The sequence below is a fragment of the Humulus lupulus genome, chromosome 4 (genome assembly GCF_963169125.1).
Source record: "Humulus lupulus chromosome 4, drHumLupu1.1, whole genome shotgun sequence".
Classification (NCBI taxonomy): Eukaryota; Viridiplantae; Streptophyta; class Magnoliopsida; order Rosales; family Cannabaceae; genus Humulus; species Humulus lupulus.
In genome coordinates, this window is record NC_084796.1 from 40,334,422 (window position 1) to 40,350,250 (window position 15,829).

Here is a 15,829-nt window from a genome sequence, read left to right on the forward strand (position 1 = left end):
AATAAACTCAACTATGGTCTGATGCAACTCATTAATGAGCTTCAGACTTTTGAGTCTATCATGGGTGGACTTAGTAAGGGAGGAGAAAAGAAGACAACTGCTACTGCTACTACTGATCCAGCTAAGGTTGAAGCTAACCAAGCTTCATCTTCAAAAAACTGGAAACAAGAGGAAAGGTGGACAAAACAACAACCCCAAGCCTGCAAAGGCTGCAAAGGCGAGTGCACAACCAAGTGCATAGACGCCTAAGGGGAAAAACAAGAAAAACAAGAAAGGTAAAGGTAAATGTTTTCACTGCAAAGAGAAGGGGCATTGGAAACAAGATTGCCCCAAGTTTCTAGCAGATAAAAACAATGGTAATGATTATAGTTCATTTATCTTGGAAACATGTGTTTTAGAGAATGATAACTCTGTTTGGATTATTGATTCTGGATCTACTAACCATGTTTGTAACTCTTTACAGCTTCTTGAATCGTGGGAGGAAGTGAACGAAGGCGGCTTAAAGCTTAGAGTTGGGAACGGAGCGTTTGCGGTCCAAGCTAGAGGATGAGCTCGTCTGAAGTTTGGAAATAAATTTTTAATTTTAATAGATGTATTTTTTATTCCGGATTTTAGTAGAAATTTAATTTCAGTTTCCATGTTGCAATTAGAATGATTTGTTATGACTTTCACAAGTTTTAATATATCTATTTCTTTCAATGGATCACAATTGTGTATTGCATGTTTGGAAAACAGGCTTTATATTCTGCAACCTAACGAACCCCTCACTCTTAATAATGATTTATTCAAAGTAGCTAAACCTAGGACTAATAAACATCAAAATACCGATAACAATAATATGAGGTATTTATGGCACTTTAGACTAGGTCACAATGGCTATGATAGGATTCAAAGACTTACAAAGGACGAACCTTTGAGGGAACTCACCTTAGGTGAATTACCTCTCTATGAGTCTTGTCTAGAAGGCAAACTGACCAAGCATCCATTCTCTGCAAAGGGTGATAGGGCCAAAGAACCACTTGGTCTTGTTCATTCAGATGTTTGTGGACCTTTGAATGTACAAGCCAGGGGTGGTTTTGAGTATTTCGTCACTTTCATTGATGATTACTCTAGATACTCATGTATTTACCTAATACATAGGAAATCAGAAACATTTTCAAAGATTCAAGAATTCCTAACAATGGCTCAGAACCAATTAGGTAAAACGTTAAAGATCTTGCGATCTGATAGGGGTGGAGAATATTTTGGATATGCAGTTCCAAGATCATTTAACTGAACTTGGGATTTTATCACAACTTACTACCCCAGGTACTCTGCAACAAAATGGTGTAGCAGAACGCCGAAACAGAACTTTATTTGAAATGGTTAGATGCATGCTTAGTTACTCAACTCTACCAACTTCATTCTGGGCACATGCAATTGAAACCGCAAATGACATTCTCAATGTCGTGCCATCAAAATCAATCCCCAAAACACCTTTAGAATGCTGGAATGGTCATGAACCTAGTTTACGCCATTATAGAATCTGGGGGTGTCCCGCTCACATCCTGAGGAAAAAGGAGGGAAAGCTAGAACCGCGAACTGAAGTTTGCATGTTTGTTGGCTATCCTAAAGGTACTCGGGGTGGACTTTTCTATAGTCATTCAGAAAAGAAAGTGTTTACTTCTACAAATGCTACTTTTTTGGAAAATGACTATGTCCAGAACTTTAAACCTCGCAGCAAAGTAGTTTTAGAGGAGATGGTTAAAGAATTGACTTCAACCAATGTTCCATCGTCATTAATGCAAGTCGATGATGAAATTACCACTCTTCATGTACAACCGACGCAAGTCAATTTAAATGAAGAAAGTACCACTGTTCCTGAGCAAACAGTCACGGAACCTCGTCATAGTGGGAGGGTTTCTGAATAACCCAGTTCGCTATGGTTTGGATGGTGAAACCAATATGGTTGTTGGTGACACTAGTGATGATGATCCGTTGTCTTTCAAACAGGCAATGGCTAGCCCTGAAAAGGAATTATGGCTCGAAGCCATGAAATAGGAAATGGAGTCCATGTACTCAAATTCTGTCTGGGATCTTGTGGAAGCACCTAGTGACTTTAAGTCCATTGGGTGCAAGTGGATCTACAAGAAGAAATGAGGTGTTGATGGAAATATCGAGACTTATAAAGCTTGATTATTGGCGAAGGGTTATACCCAAAGAGAAGGCGTGGACTATGAGGAAACTTTTAGTCAGGTAGCCATTCTCAAATCCATTCGCATCCTCCTATCCATAGCAGTCGCTCTCGACTATGAGATCTGGAAAATAGACGTCAAGAAAGCTTTTCTTAATGGAAAGCTTGACGAAGTCATTTATATGGATCAGCCAGAAGGATTTAAAGTATCTTGACAAGAAGGAAAAGTTTGCAAGTTGAATAGGTCCAACTATGGACTTAAGCAAGCTTCTCGTTCCTGGATTCTTAGGTTTGATGAAATAATCAAAACCGATGGCTATGAACAAAATATTGATGAACCCTGTGTTTACCAACTAAAGGCAAATCAAATAGTGGTATTCCTGGTTCTTTATGTAGATGATATCTTACTCATTGGAAACAATGTTAAGAAATTATCAGATGTGAAGAATTGGCTGAGCACTCAATTCCAGATGAAGGATTTGGGTGAAGCAAGTTATGTTCTAGGTATCCAGATCATCATGGATAGAAAGAACAAACTTTTAGCTCTATCTCAAGCAGCTTACATTGATAAAGTGCTTGAACGTTTCTCAATGACAAATTCCAAGAAAGGGCGTCTACCGTCCCGCCATGGAATTCATCTTTCAAAGAAGCAGTCTCCCCAGACTCCTGAAGAGGAAGATACAATGAGAAAAGTTCCTTACGCATCTGCAGTTGGAAGTCTGATGTATGCCATGTTGTGTACTAGACCAGATATCTACTATGCAGTGGGCGTAGTGAGCAGGTATCAGTCAAACCCAGGACCGGAACATTGGATAACAGTTAAGCATATCCTGAAGTATTTGAGACGGACTAGGGATTATATGTTAGTCTACAAGGGTGGTGTTCTGAACCCTGTAGGCTACACCGATTCAGATTTTCAGACTGATGTCGATGACAGGAAGTCTACTTCTGGAATGATGTTTACTCTTGGGGGTGGAGCTGTGATTTGGAGAAGCGTAAAGCAGTCTGCAATCTCAGATTCCACCATGGAAGCTGAGTACATAGCTGCGTTAGAAGCAGCTAAGGAAATAGTCTGGCTAAAGAAGTTCTATTCGGATCTTGGTGTTATTCTAGAAATGGATAAACCGCTTGTGTTGTTTTGTGACAATATAGAAGCTATAGCCAACTCGAAAGAACCTCGAAGTCACAAGAGGAGTAAGCATATAGAAAGGAAGTATCACATTATTCGAGAATATGTGGTCAGGGGAGATGTGAAGGTTATGAAGATTGCAACTGAAGAAAATCTTGCGGATACGTTTACAAAGACACTACCAGAAGCTACATTTGATAAGCATATCAAGGAAATGGGATTATTAGAATTAAGACATTAGTTTCAATTAGTGCAAGTGGGAGTTTGTTGGGGTTTTATGCCCTAATTAAAACCCAAATTCTTTGTAATCTCATTTTATTATCAATAAAAGAATAGAAATCATTTTTTGACTTGGTCAATCACTTTGCTCACATGTTTTATTTTCATGATTATTTGTTTAATATAAACTTCTATTAAATCCCGAGCATATAGCTAATATTATTTATAGTGACGTAATCACAGTGGAATATAAATACGATTATATGTTCAAAATAAGTTAGTCCTAATATTAGTCAGTGCACAGGATTTACACTGACTTGCTAATCTACGATATGATTTACTTACACATTACAGTGTTATGTTCTTTCCAGAACATTAGCAAAGTAGATAAGATCGGATGTATTTGTTACATCGGACAGGACCGATATTGACAGTTGATAAGATAAGTAAACATACCGTTATTATCTATTCTAGTCATATCATATAGTTGACCATAGATCAATTCAATCTCAATTCTGAGTGGTTAGTATTCTAACTGATTGTATTATTTGAGTTATTTGACTTGTTCATTACTAGCTTACCCTACGGACTAGCCCATACTTACATCTTGGGAACTCGGTAGTATAATTGAGTGGGAGTGTTAATCATAGATATGAACATCTATAGCTTCTGATGAAGAAGTGAAATGATGATTTCCTTTTAGTTTGGTTCAAGGTGTTAAATGATAGAGATCTCATTTCAGTAATTAACTTAGTTTACTAAAATATCATTTACAAGTAACTAAGTGTTTTAAGGATAAAATACAATGAGGGGTAAAACGGTATTTTAGTCCTATCTCATTGTAGACCGTCTATAGAGGATTGAGTGACAATAATGGTTGTAACAATGGATAATTAATAGCGTATCTATATTTGTTATAGAGCGTTCTATGAATTCAAGAGTGCAATTCCGAGTCTATAGTGGAGTCACGAGGAATTGATAAGTTAGTAAATTTATTTGTTAGATTTATGATAACTTATTGGAGCTTGATTTCATAGGCCCATGGTCCCCATTGTACCTTGGATAAAATCATCTAGATAGTCTCTATTAATTGATTTAATCATCAATTAGAATTATCAAAGTTGACCAGGTCAATTTTGGATAGTTTCACAGAGTTGTGTAATTTTGAGAAGAAAAGAGAAATTATGGCAGATTTATTAATTAAGATAAATTGGTATCTAAATTAATAAATAAATTTAAATCAAGGTTCAAATTATAAATAATTAATTTGATAAAGGATTTAAATAATTATTTAATAAATTAAATCAATAGAAAATAATACAGGCCTTGATTTTAAGTCCAATGGACTTATAATCAAATAGGAAATTTCACGGGCCTATAGCCCATGATAATTTCGACCTAGGGCTTCAAAATAGCTATTATTTTATTGATTTTTTAATTAAATTGAATGGCCTAATTGATTCTATAAAAGGAGTGCTTAGAGAGAAGTGAAAACATAAGTTTGATAAGTCACAAGTCAGATTTTCTAATAGTTTTAGATTCTCTCTAAACACAAGTCCTTTTCTAAGCCTCTTTGTTATTTTCTCTTCTTCTCTCTATATCTATATCATGTGTTGAGAATCGCTCACACTAGTCTAGGTGGTTCTAAGGATACATTGGAAAATTGTGAAGAAAATAGAAGATCGGTTCAGTTTCTTGATAATACTCTGCGACAGAGAGGATACAAGAGTTAGAGAAACTAAAGGAAGGACTCTTTAATTCCGCTGCGTATATTGTAAGTATTCTATTCTTTGTTTCTCTTTGAATTCAATTTTACAAACATGTTTTAGGCTATCTCGTATTAATTTGTTTAATATTAGATATACATGAAAATAAATAAAGATCCTGTATAAGCTAATCAAACAATGGGATCTTTAGATTAATTACTGCAAGTACGGTCCACTAGTATTATGAATACATGTGATCTAGATACAAATCACTAGCGTGGTAGGACACTTGAGTGGAGGTGCTTTATAAATTAGAGAATATATAGAACTGGACTAGATATGTTTATTAATACTTAGTTAAATATCGTTTCGAAGTATTAATTAAATATATCAACTGCTGATCATATACAAATAGATCTTACTCCTGAAGTTACTATGAACTCTTGTTTATGTTATATGAGTTTTTTGATTCACTCATTAAGGTCTGTCAGAATGATCAGGCTAAAAACTTTTGTTTTGAGAACTCATTAATGTAGATGGATGGGACATAGTATACAGATATGGAATCTATGCCTTCTCTAAGAGATTGACTAATGGTTCTCTTAAGGGTTGACTTTTGGGACTGAAAGATTATTGAGCTCAAATTCATAATTAAATTATGAATTAACCTTCACTAGTTAAGTCAATGGTACTTAAGGAAACAAGAGATAATTAAAATGGTAAAACGATATATTTATTCCCGATTAATTATGAACCATTATTAGAGGGTCAATTTGTATGCAATGATTATATCAATGGACAGTTTATAATTATAAAGTACTCAGTAAATGAAATGTTTATAATTACAAGAGTGCAGTCTCATACATATAGTGGAATAATCATGAGATTGATAAATTAAGATTATTTAATTAAAGAGTTTAAATAATAATCTCTAATTTATTGGAGCTTGGAATTATAAGTCCATAGGTGCACATAGCGGCTTTATCAACATTATTCAAGGTTAGAGTTTATATGAAGGAAAAAATAGTTTAAAGACATATTTAAGAAGAGATTTGTTCTTCGGGCCAAATATGCAATCATGTGATAATAATTATTAATTAATTAATTACAAATTAGCTGTAGTTAACAAAATTAATTAATATTTAATTATTGTATAATTTTCAAAATTATAATGAATTAAATATTTATTTTCGAAAATATTGGATTTAATTAATTGGTAGAATTAATTAAATATCTTTATTTGAGTGGGAGATAATAATCTGATAAGTTCAAATTGGATTTGAATTTAAAAGATTAATATTTATTCAAATAATTAATTATATTTGATAATTAGTTAAAAAGATATTTAATTTAAATTTGAATTAGTTATCATGTTGGTAGATCTTATCTGACAAAGTAGTTTGGATACATAATTATATAAAAATTGAAAAATCAAATATCCCTAAAAATAGGGGTGGTACAGGTGCTCACACAGTGGCGTGTACTGCTATTTTCCAGGGATAGGATTTTTATTTTTATTTATTTGATTAATTAATTAATGGATAATTCAAAAAATTAGTTTTTGGATATTTTCATTAATAAACTCGTTCCTAACATCAAGTTGTGCCATTAGTACTTGGGGCACTCTGGGTACTTGCCTGGCTTGAGTCAACTCCTCATCTCTCTGCCTTAATTGTTCCCTCAACTTTGCTATTTGTGCAACCAAATCCACAGTTGGTGCAGCCGGGGCTGCTGGTTGGGTTGGTGGCATTCCCAAATCAGGAATTGCTGTGGCATTAGATCTTGTGGAGGCACCTCTTCCTCAGCCTCTCGCTTTTCCCTTGCCTCCTCTTCCTCTTGTTGACATTATGAGATTTTAAGGCACCAAATGAAAATCATAAGGGAGGATAAATCACATAATGGTTTGGTTCTTTATCGATATTCACGAAAATTGTCATACATTCCATATCCACACCACTTAGAGTTTGCAAGAGAAAAATTATTAGACCATAACATTCAAAGTTTGTTAAAAAATTATTCCAAAATTCAAACATCACATAAAGTATTTAATAACCATAATGAAAGACATAAGTTCTTAAGGGTTCTTAAGAAACGTCCCATCTTATTCGTTAACATTTATTGAAAGGAAATAAGAGATGAACTCTAAGCCTCAACCGTGGACTCGTCCCCTGAGTTGTAGTCAAAGACATCCTCTGAAATGTAAAGTAATCAGGAGCGCTCACCAATGCCCTCATCCTAGCGCTTACTTTTGGTATGGCGTGCACTACCTCTTGACACACCATCCCCCATTCCAAATCGTGCACCATCTCGTAATGTTCCTCCATCTCTCCATCATCCTTCTTTATCATGATAGGCTCCAAACGATTAAAATCGTAATTATCTATGAGGTCATAGATCATGTATTCAATGGTGCTGAAATCCAACTCGTCCTGAATGACATCGTGCCATACTATTATCTAGTGCAGGACGACAACGCCCTGAATGACGTCGGGATATATCGGCAGGGATTCCCTTAACACATAGTATTGTTCTATGGGCCATAGCAACGCCCCTCTTTTGTTCATCATTCCTTGTATACGATCGCAAACCAGCATCGTCGTTTTCAGTATAGTGATCCTCTAATTGTTGTGATCCTCGTCGAGTTGAACCTTAGTTATCGCGTGAATCTCCTTGAGTAACTGTTTCTTAGTGGTTCTAATAATAGGAGGCATCTTTCGATATTGCAATTACAAACTTACAAAAATTTTAAAGCAGAATGAATAAAGATAACATGCAGAACAAATACTTACGATGCGGTGAGGTGAGATTTTCCCATCTTTAGCATGTATGGAGAGGGTCCTTTGAAACATGAATGACCGTCTTTAATACCATTTGTTGAACGCCTTATTCTATTACTTTGTAAAAACATCTTTTATCTCATAAATAATTAGAAAATACTACTTAACGTATGAAATTCAGTGGGGCCTTGATAAAACATGCAAGTTGGGCCTAATAGTTTAAAATAAAAATAAAGTGTTCCTATGCAACTTTTAAAGAAAATAGAAATTTAAGTCCCACTGGTATTTTAAAACTAAAGTCCATAACATGATTCTTTAAAACTCAGCGCTTATGTTGATCATTTATTCGTTCATAGGATACCCCCACGCCATACACAACTAGACGTTGGAACTCCCCACATCGCAGGACATGCCAGAGAGAAACCCTATTTGTTACCTGAAAGGGGGAAAGTAAGGGGGTGAGCTAAAAGCATAGTAAGGAAGTACAAACAAATACAATAATATTCAAGGATACAGAAGATGAACATATTCGTATCGTAAAACCCATAGCATATCATACCATTACCATATCATATTCATTTCATAATCATACCGTATCACCTTCATAATCATAAACATAATTGTAATAACAATCATACATCATAATCACACATCATAATCATACTCTTTGTTATCATGGCATTGCTATTGCCCATGTCATATCATGAGGTAACCAGCAAAAGCAAAAGCTATTGTCATGTGACATGCATACGTGGGAGTATTCTTAAAATTTAATGTTTTAAAACAATAATTCATACATGCATATTTCTTGCGTCTTCAAACAAAATTCAGCAACATAATTAAATTACCATTATTTGTTTCTTTAAATCCCGAATTTGATTAAACAATTTAATACATTATATTTACTTTATAAAATAATTCATTTAGTCTTTTCTTAATTTCTCATAAAATCATAATTCCATTTATTGTTTTAAATAGCGTAGAAAATAAAAAAATTTGTAGCCATTTAGAAATAGTTAATAAATTTTTCCTTCAGAAAATAACTTTTCTAAATCAATAAAAAAAATTACATGTTTAAATGTGAAAATTTATAATTTAAAGTGTGGGATAATGTATTTTCACTTATATTATTTAAGACTTGAATTATTTAGATGTAAGACTCTTTGATTTTAAACAAAAGAATTATTTAAGTTTAATAACTCAAAGTTTGAGCAACTATTTATTTTTTTTAAAAATCATAATTGAATTTAAACCAAAATATTTTCTCATTAAAATAAAAAAAAACTGCACCTAATTAATAATGTAAAAAATTCATATTTACATTTTAAAAATATCACTTTGATGTGTACATAACTTAGGGTATAATTTATTTGATGCACTAACATTATTTATCTCATTTAAAAGACTTTTTTTTTTTTTTTTTAATGAAAAATTCCAACAGCTATTAATTCATTCAAAATCAGAAATTTGGATTAAAAACCATATTTTTTCATAAAATATACACAAAAATATGCATGTCTTAATTTGATAAAAACATCATTTATATGTGAAATAAAAATGCATTTATGTTTACACAAACTCATACATCATTTTGACGCATTACTTGAGCATATCAAACATTGTTTCAACATTATACTCACAATTATATATATATAAAAAAACAACGAGCAATACTAACATGAAATTCACTTTTAAATCATGCTTAAAGAATTGCTCAAACCATAACCTCAGGTATCATCAAATCATAATTTATAAGAGAGACTTAAAACAAATTCAAAATTTAACCAAATAACCTAGCATGTTTCTAATAAGTGTATGTGACATCAAATAAAATTAAAAAAAAAAAAACAAACAAACATGCATCAATACCCTATAGGCCAAAACCTTCATAGCCCCAATCAACAAATCCAACTCTCAACACTAGCATGCATCCTCCATCATCTTTAAATATTTTTCAATACATCATAAAATCAAAATACTATGGTAATATGAATATAGGGTCTCCACAAACATCATGTTTTTGGTATCAAGATGAATTCAACAAATAAACTAACTATGCACGCAATTCTCATTAATTACCCTAGGCCGTAACCCCTCATGCATCAAACAAAAACAACCCTTCAACCCTTAATCAAAAATAACAATCAACCAACAAATCAAAGGAAAACAAAAGAAAATAGCATTGCCAATCACCAAACTATAACGCCCCAAGAAATCAAAAACAAAACATAGGTTAAGGGAGGAATCAACTACCTCTCTTCAGAGTATTCAAGAACCCAAACTATGGCCACCACCTTGCTCAAACCCTAGCGATTTTCCGACACCATTAGAAATTGAGAAGAGGAAACAAACACTAGAAATCGAGGAGAGGATCCAAACTTGAGAATCAACCAAACAAATCTCATATCAATTTACATAAGGGACTAAGAACACCCTGACCCTTGTAGGCTGAAACTCTAAACCACACCTCCCTACGCTCTTGTGAGATCAAACCTAGCATTACCATGGATTCAATCAAATATAGATTCAAGAAGAAGAGGGAAATAAATGATAAACCCAACTTATACCTTAGGGAATTCGAAAACCTACTTCCCTTCTCCTTTCTTCCTTTTCTTCTTTTCTTTCTCTTCTCCTTCCTCTTCTCTCTTTCACACAACCTTTCTCCCTCTCTCTCTCTGTATTCTTCAGTCTCAAGGATCACAAAGTGGCTCTCTATTCCACTCTATTCCTTATAAAATCCTAGAGCCTATAACAAGCAAGTGGGTAAAGAAAAGGTAAGATCTAGGATTGATTGGTTAATCTTTACCTTGATAGAAAAGGGATACGATTGAATACATAAGTGGGAATAAATCTGTTGATCCCCTCTCGCTTCTAGTTGCTCACCTCCTCTCTCTCTCTCTACACACACGGCCAAGAGTGGCCTTTCCACACTACCACCATCACACTCTCAGTTTACCAAGGTCTTCTTACCCAATATTGGTAAATGCAACTAATAACCCTTAATTAATTTAATTAAAATACAAACTAGATGGGAAATGAAAAGCATTGCTTTCCCACTATAGTCCACATGCCCATCACTTTCTTTTCGCTTATTTTTATTTTCTTTTTGATTCTTTTAATTAAATAAATAAATAAAAGGAAAGGAAATAATGTGTAGGAAATCTATTGTCTTCTCACTATGCAACCATGAACATACACACTCCCAAGTGCTAGGTACATTACTACTTACCATGCACCTTTGTGCATTCAACAAAAACTCATTTTTCTAATAATTAAATTAATAAATAAATAAAACAACTAACTATTAAATTCACATGATTCCTACCAAACAATCAAAACAATTAAAATAAATCCTAACATTTAACAATTAATAAATAAACAAAGCAAAAAATTAATAAAAAAAAATAAAATTGGTGCGCTACATTCGTGGTGCAAGTAAGAGCAAAGGAAAACTGGACCATCCATGAATTGTAGAGTTGTAGGAATGGCGTGTACATACTCAGCCTGCTCGACTGCCACGATCGAGATATTTTGAGGAGCAGGAGTCATTAGTTGAAATTTGTGGCTTAGGTCGACTAAGTCTGTAAATTTTATAAACCTGTATTTTATTTATATATTTTTGGCATCCCTTGCAACTATTCAACCCTTTTAATAAAAAGTTCAACTTATCGACCAAAAATGTTTTATACCTACACTGTCGTTTAACCTTCATTACACTTTTAATTCAAAATGACTTTCTTAATGAGTGAAGCACTATCTTTAACACAATGAAGCGGCCTTGGATTAATAGGGTGTTACAACTATGTATCATAGCTCTCAAGGTTTATTAGTTCTTGAAGATTGGCTGGGAATATACACTCGTCGTTCAAGATAAACTTGACTCATGGTTGGGTAACTAATGATATGATTATGTGCTTAATTTCTTAAATGAAGTATATAAGCCTTATCTGCATACTTGATTATGGAGCATTAGTTATACTAATAGGGCTTGGCCCTTGACTGTTAGGTGAATAAGAGAATGTATGCTTGTTAACGACGTTGATGCCTGTGAAATGTCAATTAGCATTATGTTTGTGAGTGTTGCTTATTGGTTCAGTTATGAATCATGGGGCAGTTGTGGAATCTATTATCATTGCCTGATGAGCCAAGTCATTGATTGCAGATATACATGGATAGTCATGCCTCCAAGGCAATTAAACAGACTAGTCGGTGCTGAAATCCAGGCTAGAGATGATAACCGCGGCCAGAACCCTCTTCCAACTCTTGAGAATTGGCAGCAGAAATGCAAGCCAGATTACAGAGAAAGGAGGATGAGATAAGACTTCTGAGACAACATGTTCCATCATGGAATGCTTCACCAGTTCTACCACCTTTGAGGGTACAAGTTCTGGGACAGCCAGAAATACTGAATAGATGGGAGCCTTTTTACGAGAAATTCAGGAAGTATCACCCTCCACTTTTAAGGGAGGGCCAGACCCACTGCGAGCTAAGTAGTGGATGAGTATGACCACCTTTGTCCTGGTGTTTATGTGGGTGGTAGGTAATGAGAGAGTGGCCTGTGCCATGTACATGTTTTGGGAGGATGCCTGTATCTGGTGAGAGGGTGCATCATAGACCCGGAACATCGTTGTATTGAGTTTGAATAAGTTCTAAGATTTGTTTAACAAGAAATATTACAACTACGCTATTCGAGATGTAAAGGTAGATGAGTTTACCATAATTTTTCAGGGCAGCATGACTGTGACTGAGTATGCCCTGAATTTTGACAGGATGGCCAAGTTTGCTTTTGACTTGGTGCCAACTGATGCTCCCAGGAGAGAAAGGTTTGTTCGGAGATTAAACCCCATGATAGCAATGGATGTTATGATTGTAACGACCCAAAATTGTTAATAAAGCTTAAGGGCCTTGATTAGTGTGCCGGGAGGGCATAATTGGTATTTATGTGAATAAATGATTTAAAGCATGATTGTGTGGCATGCATGACTATATGATTATGTGGAGATGATTAAGTGCATGTTTATGAGTATTAAATATGCATGTGGGCCCTGTTTTACTTATAAGGGCATAGAGGGCATAAATGTAATTATATGTGATAAATTGTTGAGACCACATTATTATGGGGATATATTTGCAGCATGTGGCCCGAGACAGTCCTAGTAAGTGGATTGGCGAAATATTCACGACGGAGATTTATACTCGGCTCGGGGGAATCCTGGGGGTGTTTCCGGGAATTTAGAAAATATATCGGGGATTATTAGACATTGGGTAAATAATTGGTGATAAATTGGATGAAGGGATTTAAGTGGTAAATATTAGGAACACTCAAGGAATTAGCGAGAATTGGGAACAAATTACTATTTTACCCATATTTTGAGTAAAGGATTAGTTTTATTTGGGAGGGCAAAAGGGTCTTTTAGTTATTAGAGGATATAATCTAATTTCTTGTAGGTTATAATGGAAAGCTGTGGAAACATTGAAGGAAATAAAGAAAATGGAAAATTCTCTTTGCGTTTTGAAGTTAAGGGAAAGAAAAAGTGTAATGCCCCAAATTTCCTAATAAGGTTTAGGACCTTGATTAGGAGGCCGGGAGGGCCATAATTGATTTATTATGGTATTTAATGATTATATGCATGTTTATGTGAATTATATTATTATATGATGGTGAATGCATGCATGTGGGCTCATATTTTAAATGCAAGGGCATTTTGGTAATTTGGCTGTTGGGGGCGTGATTGTGTAATTTTATGCATATGGGTGAATTATAATTTTACGACATTATATGTGGGTTGGTTCGAGCCATTCGACATGAGACGATCATGAGATGCAAGTTTTCGGGCTAGTCATAGCAGGTTTTAGTTCGAGGCTCGGGGTGAGTCTCGAGATCATTTTGATGATTAGAACATTACCGGGAATTAAAGGGTAATGGGGTATGATTTATTGGCATTTGAGAATGTTGAGATTAGCGGGAATCGGAGAGCATTAATTATAATTAACGGTATAGGTTGGAAATGACGAATTTACCCTCGGGAGTGTTTAGAAGCTTTTAAATTGGCCTAGGGGCATTATGGTCTTTTGACCTTAAGGATTTATATCAGCTTTGGGGTTTAGAAAGCTGTGGAAATAGAACAGAAACAGAGTCTCATCCTCATCACTTTCTTCTCTCCCGTACATGTTCCTCCCTTCACTTCCCTTTGAATTTTGAGAGGCCAAATTGAGGAGTTAAGCTAGGAGATCAAAGGTGGGAGCTTAGGAACTTGATTCAGCCATGAAAGGGGATTCGAAATCAAGTTTGAGGTAAGTTCCAGCCATGAGTTTCATGGTATACCCTGTTTTTCTATTAAGTTTTCAGTTGAGGATTTTGATGTGTTAGTTGTGAATTAATGGAAGTTCTTGAGTTTGGAAACTTGGGTTTTGATGAGGGAGAGTTATGGGTGATGTTTAGAGGTTAAATTGGGTGTTAGGTTGGTGTTTTGGATTGGTTTGAGGGGCTGGTTCCAAGGGAAAAACGCAGGGGAGTTTGCTGGTGCGTTGCTGGTTTTTGGGTTGATCAGGGTAATGTGCCGCAGGCTGGCTATGGCGTGCCGCGGCCTGAGTGTGTTTCTGGCCAAGATTTTTCCTCTATCTGAGGGTGAGCCGCGGCATGGCTATGGTGAGCTGCGGCCCATCAAGGCAGATTTGGCCAAAAATGGGTTTTTGACTTGGGGATGCTAGCTTAAGGCCTCGGGGTTGATCCCACTACCCGGTTAAGTGTGGATTGATGTCCCGGAGGCTAGATATTGGTTTGGGAACCTATGTTGGTCATTTTTATTAATGGTATCCTATATGTTTGGTTATGACTAGGTGACCGCTAAAGGACTAAAAGATGATCGTTCTCAAAGGTCGTTTCTTTTATTAATTCTCGCTCGAACCCAAGGTAAGAAAACTGCACCCCATATGTGACATGCATGGTTATGATTGATGCATGTTGGATGTTCAAATGTAAACATTGATAGCATAATGAATGCTTGGAAATCTTGCCCATTTGCATATGGTTGTTATTAAAGCATGCTGGTTGGCTATATGTGATGCCTGTGATGCACGAGAAACATGTGATTAGGGCATTGCCATGAATGATGAATATGAGATTGGTCAGAGCTTGAGTCTCTGCGTTTGTGCGTGATTATAATTATGCTAGCAACTATTTAGTAAGCATGCTGAATGCCCTATTCTTGGATAATTGGCATATGATACGCATTGATGGCATTGCTTGCCTGTGCATGGTACTGGCTAATTAGTCAGATTTGGCAAAGGTGCTAGTATCAACTATGAAGCTGTGACTCACTAGTCAGGTTCGACAGTGGTACTGGGCACTGGTCACACAGGGCTGACTCACTAGTAAGAATTGGCAAAGGTGTTAGTATCAATTGTGAAGTTGTGACTCACTAGTCAGGTTCGGCAGTGGTACTGGGCACTGGTCACATTGCGCTAACTCACTAGTCATAACAACTCTAGTGTGTAGTGCAAGCTATGTCGATTGGACCTAATCGACCCTCTGCGTTGAATGACTCAAAGAGCATTAATGCAAGACCGACCTCAAGTTCGATGAATATAAACAAGCATTTATCTAGCCAAAGGCTAGTCGTGTAGAGCCATTGCAGGAAATGGGCATTGGGCCCCTAGTGACCTGGTTGTCAGTCACTCAGTATGGTTTACCAGAACCTCAAGTGATATTCACTCATTTGATCAGAGCCACGAGCTCTGCATGATCATTTTGATCATCATATGCATGGCTTGGGCACTGAGGCCCCAGTGACTTGCTTGTTGGTCACTCAACATGGTTTACCAG